This window comes from Solanum pennellii, chromosome 3 (genome assembly GCF_001406875.1).
Source record: "Solanum pennellii chromosome 3, SPENNV200".
In the NCBI taxonomy this organism is placed as follows: Eukaryota; Viridiplantae; Streptophyta; class Magnoliopsida; order Solanales; family Solanaceae; genus Solanum; species Solanum pennellii.
The window spans coordinates 50,772,735-50,783,489 of NC_028639.1; the positions used below are offsets into that span (position 1 = coordinate 50,772,735).

General features: G+C 37.9%; 1 pseudogene; it reads right to left on the reverse strand.

The window, feature by feature from the left end:
* The window catches only part of LOC107013418, a 34,077-nt pseudogene extending 23,537 nt beyond the window's left edge, over positions 1-10,540 (reverse strand).
* Between the last annotated feature and the right edge of the window lie 215 nt (positions 10,541-10,755).

Here is a 10,755-nt window from a genome sequence, read left to right on the forward strand (position 1 = left end):
GCAATAATAGAGGTTCTAATCCTAAACCTCAAAAGGGGATAAATGTTGATCCACCAAAAGAGAGACAAACTTGTGGTAACTATGGTAAGAAACATGTTGGTGAATGTCTTGTTGGGACTAATAGTTTGCTATGGTTGTGGCAAGGGTGGCCATATGGTAAAAGACTTTCCTAATGTGAGAAGCCAAGGCAATGGGAATGTCCAATCTCAACCAAGCGGTCCAAGTTCTGAAGCTCCAAAAAGGAACCATTTCTATGCACTCAAGACTAGGGATGAACAAGAGAACTCTCCCGATGTTGTGACGAGTATGTTACAAGTTTTCTCTAATAATGTTTATGTATTACTTGATCCAGGTTCTACTCTTTATTTTTTATACCTTTGGTAGCTTGAAAGTTTGACGCACTTCCCGATGTTTTGATTGAACCCTTTTCTATTTGTACCCCAATGGGTGACTCTTTGGTTGCAAAAAGAGTCTATAGGAAATGTCCTGTGATGCTGCCCAATAGCGTTACTCTTGTTGATTTGGTAGAAATTGACATGTTTGACTTTGATATCATCTTTGGTATGGATTGGCTTCATGCATGTTTTGCTTCCATAGATTGTAAAACAAGGGTAGTGAAGTTTCAACTCCAAAATGAACCCATTCTAAAGTAGAAGGGGGGAAATTTTATGCCAAGGGATCAAATCATTTTTTGCTTGAAGTCTTGTAAGATGATAGCCAAGGTTTGTCTATACCATGTTGTGAGGGTTAAGGACCTTTTACATGAAACTCCTTCTATTGAGTCTGTCCCAGTGGTGAGGGAATTCTTTGAGGTTTTTCCTAATGACCTTCCAGGAGTTTCTCCGGATATGGATCCCATTTCAATTCCTCCATATAGGATGGCTCCGACTGAATTGAAAGAGTTGAAGCTCCAACTTAAAGATTTACTAGACAAGGGTTTCATTCAACGTAGTTTTTCTCCATGGGGTGCTCCGGTCTTCTTTGTTAAGAAGAAGGATGGGTCTCTTAGAATGTGCATTGATTATCGTCAACTTAATAAGGTCACCATAAAGAACAAGTATCCTCTCCCTCGTATTAATGATCTATTTGATCAACTCCAAGGTGCTAGCTACTTTTCCAAGATTAACTTAAGGTCGGGGTATCACCAATTTAGAGTTAGAGGTGAAGATATTCCCAAAACAGCTTTCCGAACTAGATATGGTAACTGTGAATTTTTAGTTATGTCTTTTGGGTTTACAAATAACACGACGACATTTATGGACCTAATTAATAGAGTTTTCCGATATTACCTCGATTCATTTATGATTATGGTCATTGATGATATTTTGATATACTCCAAGAGTGAAAATGAGCATGAGAGTCACTTTAGGTTGGCCTTGCAAATCCTTAAAGAACACCAGCTCTACGCCAAATGTAGTAAGTGTGAATTTTTGTTGAGGTCAGTTGCTTTTCTTGGCCATATTATCTTTGGTGATGGTGTGAATGTTGATTCGAAGAAGACGGATGCAGTCAAAAATTGTCCTAGACCTTTGACTCCCACAGACACAAAAAGTTTTTTGGGTCTAGCCGGGTATTATAGAAGGTTTGTTGATGGATTTTCGTCCATTGCTTCTCCTTAACAACTTTGACCCAAAAGAAGGTGAAGTTTGATTGGTCGGAAGCTTATGAAAAAGGTTTTCAAGAATTGAAAGATAAGCTTACCTCCACTCCAGTGTTGACCTCACCGGAGGGAAATGAAGGCGTTGTAGTATATTGTGATCCTTCCCGAGTGGGCTTGGGATGTGTCCTCATGCAGCATGGTAAGGTAATATCTTATGCTTCTAGGCAACTCAAAGTTCATGAGAAGAATTATCCAACTCATGACCTTGAGTTAGCTTCATAAAAGTCTTCAATATGTGTTTACACAAAAGGAGTTAAATCTCCGACAGAGAAAATGGTTGGAATTCTTGAAGGATTACGACATGAGTGTCCTTTACCACTCTGGAAAGGCTAATGTGGTTGTGGATGCTTTGTGTCGTATGACTATGGGTAGTGTGTCTCATGTGAAAGAAGAGAAGAATGAACTTGTGAAAGATGTTCATAGGTTGGGTCGATTAGGTGTGTGGTTAGAAGATTCTCCAAATGGTGGTTTCATCGTCCATCATAACTCTGACTCATTATTAGTGGTGGAGGTGAAATCTAAGCAGCATCTTGATCCACTATTGATGGATTTAAAGGAATCAATACTTAGTAAGCTCAATGAGTTATTCTCCCGAGGGGGGGTATGGTATTCTTAGGTACCAAGGGAGATTATGCGTACCCGATGTTGAGGATTTGAGAAATCGAATTCAAGAAGAAGCTCATGGTTCTCTCTATTCTATACATCTGGGTGCCACCAAAATGTATCATGACCATAGAGAGATCTATAGGTGGGATGGTTACAAAAGGGACATAGCAGAGTTTGTTGTTAAGTGTTCCAACTGCCAACAAGTTACAGCTGAGCATCTTATATCGGGTGGTTTATCCCAAATCATGGATGTCTCTACTTGGAAGTGGGAAGCCATCAATATGGATTTTTTTGTTGGGTTGCCTTGAACCTAGAGGCAAAATGATTCTATAAGGGTTATTGTGGATAGGTTGACCAAATATTCCCATTTTATTCCTATTAAGATATATACTATCGAAGATTATCCAAGAATCTACATTAAAGATATTGTGAGTCTTTATTTCGGATAGAGTTGCGCAATTCACTTCTCGTTTTTGTAAGGCTTTCAAAAGGGTTTAGGTACTCAAGTGAAACTTAGTACCACTTTTCATCCTTAGACACATGGTCAAGCGGAACGTACCATTCAGACCCTTGAAGAAATGTTAAGATCCTGTGTTATTGATTTCAAGAGAATTTGGGATGATCATCTACCTTTGATGGAGTTCTCTTACAACAATAGCTATCATTCGAGAATCTCCACGGAACCTTTTGAAGCTCTTTATGGTAGAATATGTAGGTCTCCGATTGGATGGTTTGAGGTTGGTGAGTCCTCACTCCTTGGTCCAGAGATTATCTATGAGGCTATAAAGAAAGTTTGAACCATAAGAGATTTATTAAAGACAACCTATAGTCAGCAAAATTCTTATGCCGACAATAGAAGAAGAGACCTTGTGTTTGAAATAAGTAATCATGTCTATTTGAATATTTCACCTATGAAAGGGGTCATGAGATTCGGTAAAAAATGGAAGTTAAGTCCCCGGTATGTTGGTCCTTATGAGGTATTACAACGAATTGGAAAGGTTGCCTGTGAGTTGAAACTACTTAGTGAACTATCTTCGATTCATCCTGTGTTTCATGTTTCTATGCTCAAGAAATGCATAGGCGCTTTGGTATCCATTCTGCCTATTGAAGGTTTAGGGGTGGATGAGAACCTCTCTTATGAAGAAGTTCCGGTTGAGATCCTAGATAGCCAAGTCAAGAAGTTGAGAAACAAGGAGGTTGACTCTGTAAAATTTCTATGGAGGAACCATCTTGTCGAGGGTGCAACATGGATGGCTGAAGCCGACATGAAGTCCCGCTACCCTCATCTTTTTACTCCTTAAGGCCAAACATTCCTCTTAGTAAAGAAATTAATGGATAATCATGAAATTGACTTGTTTTCTAAATAGGTGCATATTAGGGTAAGTCATACCAATTTGACTTAAGAAAAAACTTTCATACTCTATTCTTGCACTTACTTGATATATCTATGCATGTGTCTTCTTGAGATTTCGCTGTCTTGTTGTTGTTTTAAGAAAAATGATAGCATGGTAACTCTTGATGTATTTTGAGCTCATGTTGATGTTGAGATGGAAATTCCTCACTATGTGTTATGAAATGTTAAGCTCTCTTATGTGTGCATCATGAATTAAGTGTTATGTGTAATGTTATGGTATGTGTTGAAAGGAGTTGTGAAGTACTCCTATGAGCTGTGATTCATTATTATTTTATGTTGTTGCTGGTTGGGCTTGTAGTATTGAGTCTATTCCTACCCTTCAAAAGATTTTAGTGTCATTCGGGGACGAATGTTCCTAAGAGGGGGTGGGGGATAATGTAATACTCTTGAAATTCCATGACTTAGAATAGAGATTAACCTATATAATATCGTTTGTGTTTCCAGATCTATATTAGTGAAATAAGTTCATCTAGAAAAGGTAAGAGCCAAAATGACAAAAAAGACCTTGACATCCAAAAACTAGCTGATTTGAACTAGTTGACGTCCCTATGTTTGGTGAAGGTTTCGAAGTGTCAAAGGAAGTCCAAAGCTTGTAAAGAGACCTTGGATAGGTAGTATTCAGTACAAAGGGTCCAAACATCCGGTAACGACACCCCAAGGACCACTCTAATGGTCATTCGGGAGGACCCCAACATGGGTAGGCAGGCTACCAAAGCAGCCTGCATGAACAAGATTGGGCATGAGGTGTGCGACGCACAGCCTACGCGCAGGCTACTTCCTCAAGAATTGAGGGGCAGCCTCGCGATGTGAGGATGACACGCACCTCACTGCCTCAACCCAAAAATTCAGAAAAATAATGGGAATTGGCCCGCGACGCGCAGCCACTTCCCAGATTCGTTAAAGTCGTATTTTTGGTAATTTAACTTCATAAAAATTCCCATTTAAGTTAAGGGTCTTTTGGGTATTTTATAGGACGACTATATATTGAAACTAGATAAGTTTTAGACCACTTTTTACACGTATAAATCTGATTCAAACGCAATTACCCATCTATATCAAGAAACACTATCTTTTCCAAACTCCATTGAAGAACAAGAAGAGCTTAAGGAAAAAGACGAAGGCTTCCAGGTTTTCAATAAAATTTCATGGATTATTCGTCTATAAGGTATGGGGTTTTCACTCATGGGATTCCTCTCCAAGAGGTCCTTTCAAAGATGGTTTTCAAGAATTTAAACTTTAAATTTCTAGGGTTTTTACTCTACGAAATGGGTTTGCTTCCTAACTCCAGATTTATGACTTTCAATGAAAAATAATGGTTTTATATGGTTGATTTCACATGAATTGTTGAGTATTTTATTAAATAATGTTAGAATCTCGTGTGATACATGATCTCTCCCTAAATAATAGTCTTGATTGGGTTGTATCTACTAGTTGATTACATGTAAACATTGGGATTGGAACTAAAACTTGAATGAACTCTTTAATGACCCGTTCCCTTATCCTACATTATGAATTGATCTTGTATATGAATCGAACATTTGGTATTGACTATGCTATTGAGTATTTCACCAAGTTATTGTTATGATTATTGAAAAATTGAACGTAAGTTCTTGAATAAGGTACTTGTAAGCAAGAGGTAAATCATCTAAAAGTGTGATTTCTCTATGATGTTTATGTTAGACTATGAATGATGATGATATGCTAATATTGTATGCATGATGCTGCTATGAATATATGTTGGGCTATGAACATGTTAAATGTGAGATCATGATAAGAATACGAAAATGCATGTTTATGATATCCTCTTGTATGCTTTACACAAGGTGAATATGTTATGTTAATCTCACATACAAGGAGCTATGATGAAAGGAAATTCTCATCTAACCCTAAAGAGATCATGATCATGTTTTTACAAGGAGTTAATCTCCTATGACCTAGATAGGTTTATGATAAAAGACAACTTAAAGGTTGTTCAAGAAAGGGACTTAAGCTATGCACCGATGAACTAGATATGAGAGGTGTCCCTTCCTTAGTTGGAAGGTAGGTTCACAATGATTCTCATGAGATAGAGGCTGCCATGTAATGTGGAACTATGGGTCTCTAATACATCTCCTAGTTCTTGAACTATCTTTCTACCATATGATACTAGCTAGTGGATCCACCTAGAAAGCTATGTCATGTTTGGTTCTACTTTGTCCGATAGATCACCTTCATTCAGTGTGGAGTTTTATGACACCGGATTCCATGTTTAGCTCATATGGTCTATGTCGGTTAAGGCAAATGTTCCCCCATGTAAAACGAAAGACAAGTAAATGGACATTGACTAAGTTGACTTGTGGAGTCTACTTAGTATAGGTAGGGGTATGAGACTCTACCCAGACATTGCATAAGTTGATTCAAAGGGAAGTCCTAGGAGATTGTTCTTATGTAATATGATAACATGAAAGCTATGATGATTATGATACATGTTGTTACTCTAATATGAAGTTGGTTACGTTAATGAACATGTTATTGGTCTATATTGCTTTTTGAGATGATGACTACTTATGTTACAAGTTACATGAATCAAAGCTTTACTTATGTTCTCCTATCTTATCTACTTCGTTGTGTGGGGTTATGGGGCTTCACATGACCATTGCACTTGTAGGTTGGGGATGGGATCATTGGTAAATGTTTTTTATGTTATGTTTATATGATCTATTGAATATAAAATGTTAACATGACTCTATGATAATATGTCTTTATTATGATCATGCTTTATGTTGATGAAATCCTTAACTGGTATATATTCTATTGTATGTGCATTGAAGACGTTCATATGACTTAGCATGCTTTCTAAAGAAATGATAAATGATCCTTTTAATGCATGTCCTTAAATGTTAAGTGCATATACCTGTACTTAGTACATGTGGCGTACTAACCCCATTACTTTATATTACTACAAATGTAGGGTCCGGCCGTTGAAGATTAACAAGGTCGATTGAATAAGCTTGGAACTCATTCTCCAAGTGTTGGTAGTTCCTCATGTTCGGGAATGCTATCTTTTCATACTCTAGCTTATGAAGACTTTATTAGTTTTAAGAATATTCTATTTCGATTTATGTTGTTTGGATTCTTTTGTATTAAGGCCTATATGGCATATTGACTATTTATTGGCTAAGTCCAGATTCGTATTCTATAGATGGTTTTATACATGTTAGACTAATTTTTAGAATATTGTATGCTAATATGAATGTTAAATATGAAGTCTAAGTATACTTCACATATTGTTATAAGTTTTTATTTTTTCGCAAATTTTAACTGATGACATGTTATGACGAACGCTAAGAGTCTTGTCTGAGTCCTCTGAGAGGACGCTGCCTCCGGTCGCATCTGGAGTGTACTCGCTGAGTATGACAGTAAACTAAATTAGGTCCTATCGACCCTGCTTCACCAACTTCAAACCATCCAATAAGAGATTTGCATCTTCTCCCATAAAGAGCTTAATATGAAACCATTTGGATGCTAGAGTGATAAATGTTGTTGTAAGAAAACTTAATGAGAGGTAGTTGATAATCCCAATTTCCAGGAAATCGATCACACAAGACCTCAACATATCTTCTAATGTCTGAATGGTACGCTCTGCTTGCCCATATGTCTGAGGATGAAAGGCAGTACTCAAGTTAACCTTTGAACCCAAACTTTTCTGAAAAGATTTTCAGAATTGTGCACCTCTATATGAAATAATGGAGACTTGAACCCCCATGAAATCTTACCACCTCCTGAATATATAACCTGGCATAATCCTTTTCTTAATGGGTAGTCTTTACCACCAAAAATTGGGCTGATTTTGTCATCTAGTCGACAATCACCCAAATAGAATCATACTGTCTACGAGACCTTGGTAAACCTGTGATAAATCCATATTAATCATCTCCCACTTCCATTCCGAAAGTTTTATATTCTTAGCCAAACCACCAGACATTGGTGCTCTACATTCACTTGTTGGCAATTTGGGCACTTAGTGACAAATTCAGCAATTCCCTTCTTCATACCATTCCACCAATATAATTCTCTCAAATCACGATACATTTTTTTAACCCGGAGGAATGGAATATCTGGAGCTATGATCTTCCTCCATTATCCTCTCTTGGAGTCCATCCACCATTGGCACACACAATCTACCTTGATATATCAAAACTTCACCTCCCCTTGTTCAAAAGCTAATACTCTTTGCTCATGAACATTTTCCTTCAATTAAAGCAAAATGGGATCTTGGTCTTGCTTTTCCTTCACTTCTGAAGCTAAGGATGATTCATCTCCATTCTCACTACTATTCCTCCTTCTGTGGAATCCATAAATCTACTCCCAGGCAAACAAGTCTATGCACATCCTTTGCTTACTCTCTCTTTCCTTCCTCAACATGGGTGGTGCTGCCCATAGACAACCTGGTTAAAGCATCAGCAACCACATTAGCCTTACCTAGGTGGTAAAAATATACTCATGTCATAATCCTTGAGTAATTCCAACCACCTCCTCTATTTAAGGTTAAGCTCTTTCTGGGTGAACATAGATTGAAGCTCTCATGATTAATGAATATATCAACATGAACACCATACAAATAATCAATCCATATCTTTGAAGAGAATACTAAAGCAGCCAATTCTAAGTCATTAGTTGGGTAGTTATTCTCATGAACCTTCAACTGTCTGGAGGCATAATCTATAACCTTACCATTCTTCATTAAGAAACAACCCAAACCAACTCTAAATGCATCACAATACACCACAAAACCTTGTGTACCTTCCGATAAGTCAAAACTGGGCAATAGTTGACCTCTTCTTCAATTCTTGAAAGTTTCTTTTCACAAGATTCAAACCATTGAAACTTCACTATGTTCTGAGTCAACTTCGTGAAAGGGGACAAAATCGATGAGAAACCCTCTAAAAACCTTCTGTAATAGCCAGTCAAACCCAAGAAACTCTTAATATCAGTGGGTCTAGGCCAATTTTGCACTACCTCAATTTTCTGAGTATCTACTCTAATACCATCACCGGAAACTATATGGCTCAAGAACGCCACAAACAAAACTCACACTTAGAGAACTTGGCATATAACTCTCTATCTTTCAAAGTCTATAGAACTATTCTAAGATGACTAGCATAATCTTATTCATTCCTTAAATAGATTAGTATATCATCATTGAAGACGATAAGAAACATATTTAAATAAGGTTTGAAGACTCTATTCATAAGTTTCGTGAACGTTGCTGGTGCATTAGTCAACCAAAATGACATGACTAAGAACTCATAATGACCATATCGGGTTCTAAATGTTGTCTTTGGAATATCACATTCCCTTACTCTCAACTGATGGTAGCCTGATCTGAGGTCAATTTTTGAGAAACAGGAAGCACCCTGAAGCTAATCGAAAAGATCATCAATTCTAGGAAGGGGATATTTATTCTTGATGGTAACCTTATTCAACTAATGGTAGTCTATACACATCCTAAGGAAACCATCTTTCTTTCTCACAAACAAGACCGGAGCGCCCCAAGGTGAGACACTTGGTCGAATGAAGCCCTTATGTAACATATCATTTAACTATTCTTTCAACTCTTTCAACTCTGCTGGTGCCATTCTATATGGAGAAATAGAGATAGGTCGAGTATCCAGAATGATGTTTATGCCAAAGTCTATTTCTCCACTCTGGGTAGATCATCAGGAAATACTTGTGGAAACTCTTTTACTATAGTGACTGACTGAATGGGAGATACCTCAACACTTGAGTCATTAACTTGGACTAAGTAATATATACAACCCTTTCAAACTAACTTTCTTGCTTTAAGGTACGAAATGAAATTACCCTTAGGCACTGCTGAACTACTACCCCATTCAATGACTAGCTCATTAGGTATCTGAAACTTGACAACTCGAGTTCTACAATCTATTGATGCATACCATACCTAGAATGACATCGAAATCTACCATGTATAACTCAAATAAATCAACCATAGTGTCTTTGTGATTGATGGAAATGACACAATCACGGTTTACTCGCTCAGCTAGAATAGACTCCCCAACAGGTGTAGAAATACAGAAGGGTTCACAAAAGTTCTCAGGGATCACATCAGACTTATTTGCAACATAAGGGGTTACAAAAGATAAACTTGCTCCCGGGTCTAGTAAATCATAAACATCAAAAGTAAAGACTTTAATCATACCAGTGACAACATTTGGAGAGTTCTCTTTCTCTTGGATACTAGTGATCACATAGAGGCGGTTCGCTCCTCCTGCCGTACCAAATGTAGATCCTCTAGGTGTAGCCCTGACTGGTGGAGCAACTGACAAAGATTGGACTCTATTTCTCGAATTTCCACCACCCTTCTTATTCTTAAGACACTCTTTCATGAAGTGACCCTTTTGACCGCACTTGTAGCAAGCTATCTTCCCTTCACGATACTTACCTGAGTGGTGTATACCACACCTAGCACATAGAGGATCCTAACTACCTCCTTGTGCCACACTACCTTGAGACTGTGCTGGCCTAGCTCTGAAGTTTTGCGAATTTTGGCCATGATGCTCACCTTTGTTCCTGGGTGCATGTGCACTAACATATGATGGTGCATGTCCCTTTTTCTTTTGAAAAGACGAACGATTCACATTAACCTTTTGATGCCCAAACTCATTCCCTATAGTTGCTTTCTTATTTCAGAACTCCTCCGTGTCTCTCAACTTCTCTTGCTCAACCTGCTACACATAAACCATCAAATGTGAAATGCTTATATCTCCAATAAGCATTGCTGCCTGACCCATTTTGCTTGATAGTCATCTTAACCCAACAACAAACAAACTCATTCTACTCCTCATGTCCTTAACCATCTCTGGAGCATAACGATATAGTTGGATGAACTTCAACCCATACTAATGCAACTTAGAGACTCTTGCTTAAGTGTTTGGAACTTACGTACCTTGGCCTCTTTCAATTCTCGGGGAAAGAATCGCCCCAAGAAAGCTTCCTCAAAACAGGACCAACTTGCAGGCGGTGCACCCTCAACTCTTCCTTTCTTTTCTTGGTCTAAACAAGTCCTAGAAAT